This window comes from Trichosurus vulpecula, chromosome 5 (assembly GCF_011100635.1).
Source record: "Trichosurus vulpecula isolate mTriVul1 chromosome 5, mTriVul1.pri, whole genome shotgun sequence".
Taxonomy (NCBI): Eukaryota; Metazoa; Chordata; class Mammalia; order Diprotodontia; family Phalangeridae; genus Trichosurus; species Trichosurus vulpecula.
This window is the reverse complement of record NC_050577.1, coordinates 268,165,669-268,168,120: the sequence shown is the minus strand read 5'-3', so window position 1 is coordinate 268,168,120 and position 2,452 is coordinate 268,165,669.

Below are 2,452 nucleotides of genomic sequence, written 5' to 3'. Positions count from 1 at the left end.
TTGTACAGGTGAGGTTTCTCTTTCTGCCATAGGAGAGCAAGGCTTTGACCTTGCCCTCTGGTCATCTTTCTACTGATGTGCTAAGTAATATTCACCATTTTTTTTTTTTGCTGTCCATCCTCCCTCATTATAGCCTCTCTTCACTTAACTTATTTTTACTCCTTAGAAGGAAGCCTGGCTATGTCTCACTGTCAGTATGTTAAGTATTTTTGAATGGTTAAAATGATAAGGTAATTTACACGGAGCTTTAGAGTGGTATCCTAGGTGTGGCCTTATTATCTACCTAGCAATCTCTAAACATATAAAAATGCTTAGAGATTATTCTTGTTTTGGGAGAACTTTCCATTTCTCCTGATGAAAATTCATTGTGCTTGAAGCTTGTATTTTCTTTGGGTCAAAGGATATAACTTGCCCAAATCAAAGCTACTTCCACTGTGTGATTTTGGGATTATCTTGGGTTTTCTCCATGAAATCCTTGCCTCCTCTGCAGTACTTAGCATCAGGGATTTCTCCAAGCTTTTTGACTGGTATTTCTTATGTGTGTCTTTTGTAATTTGCTGTGCCTATTTCATCCATAGTTGATTTCTCTGTCTGGGATATACTTTGGACTATTTGCTCCAACTCTCCATTGGCTTCCTCTCTGAATGTTTTTCTGGGAACTTTGAACCATTATTATGTTTGATGAAGAAGCTACTTTTTCTGGATACTCAATGGCTTTTGGATATCATTTTCTTATACTCCTTTGGATTGGTTGTTTCCCTTCCTGGGATTGCAAGAGCTTCACAGATTGTCCTTTCAAGGTCAATAGTCCTTTTTTGCACATTCATTTTCATGGAATTGCAAAGAAAAGAGCAGGAAGTGGTAAAAATTTTGGTTTTGCTATGATGGCACTCTGACAAAAGATATCTTATGTAAACCATCTGTTATTCTCCAATATTTCTGTCAGGAGGGAGATTAAGAAGTGTTCCTCAGTGCCCAAGGGATCTTTAATCATTTTCATATACTCCTAAGTTAGGCATTAGATGTAGGTAGTGAATCCCAGTTCAACCAGATTTCCATCTTTATGTCAATTGCTAGGTGAAAAAAATTGATGCAATTTCAACCAATGTCTTCGTTTATAATTACTTGTCTTTAATTTGTTGTTGGTTTGGGAACAACAGGCACCCTGCTTTGTGGACGTGAAAGTTTTTTTTTTCGCTTTCTTTTGTAATTGGCTGTGTCTTTTTCATCCAAAGGTTTATTTCTGGTTTTGGAATATACTTTCGACAATTGGCTCCAGTTGCCGTTGGCTTATTCTCCAAATATGTTTCCTGAAACTAAAAAGGGAATTTTTATTACTTTTTTTATAATTATTCCTATCCCTCCTGCCTCCTCTACTTTACTTCTACCTACTACATCACCCTCCTATTACTTGCCTACCCCCCTCCTACACCAACCACCCTGCCTTCCTATTGCTTGCCTTCCCCCCTCAAAGGATCCCTCCCCTATCCTCCCATTACCATTAATCTAAACACCCTTTGCCTATCCCCTCATTCTCCCCTCTAAAATCCCTTCCTTGTCTTCTCCCCCATCACTAAACTCCTACCATTTTATTTCTTCTAAATTTAGAAGACTCTTATACTCTTCTGAATATATGTGTATGGTTCCCTCTTAAACCCATTCCCAATGAAAGTAGGTCACCAGAACGACTAGCCCTCCTCCCCCATCTAAATCCTCTGTATTCTTTCTTCTTCTTGCACCTCTTTTGTATAAAATAGTTACTCTTTTTAGCTGTTTCTAAATGGTTTTACTTTTTAAATTCATATCATAGTCAGGTTTATCCCCCTCTTTCTTATAAGCTTGACAATTATTAATAAGAATGTTAGACATACATTTTACTTTTTATGTATATAAAAGGTAAGCAGTCTGTTCTTATAATTCCCTTATAGTCAGTCTTTGGTATGTACCTTATGTTTCTCTTGGTTCTTGTATGTCAAATCATCTATTAAGTTGAGGATTTTTTTTAACAAAGTCTTGAAAGTTTGAGGGTTTGTCAAATGTCCATTTTTTTTTCATTCAAGATAATACTGAAATGGTATGATATTTTTGTCCAGAGCCCTAGGTCTTTTGCTCTTTGACACATTGTGTCCCAACACCTACAGTCCTTTAATGTCTCTGCTGCTAGGTTTTGTGTAATTCTAATTGTGACACCATCATATTTAAATTGTTTTAATCTTGATGCTTTTAATATTTTATACTTGATCTGGAGATTTCAGAATTTGACTATGATGTTCCTTTGAGTTTTCCTCACAGGATCTCTTTTAAGTGGTGTTCAATGGTTTTTTTTCTATTTCTACTTCCCTGCCTTGTTCTAATACTTCAGGACAATTTTTTTAATTATTCATTGTATTATCGTATCAAGATTCTTTTTCTGAGCATAATTTTCAGTTACTCCAATTATTTTTATATTTTC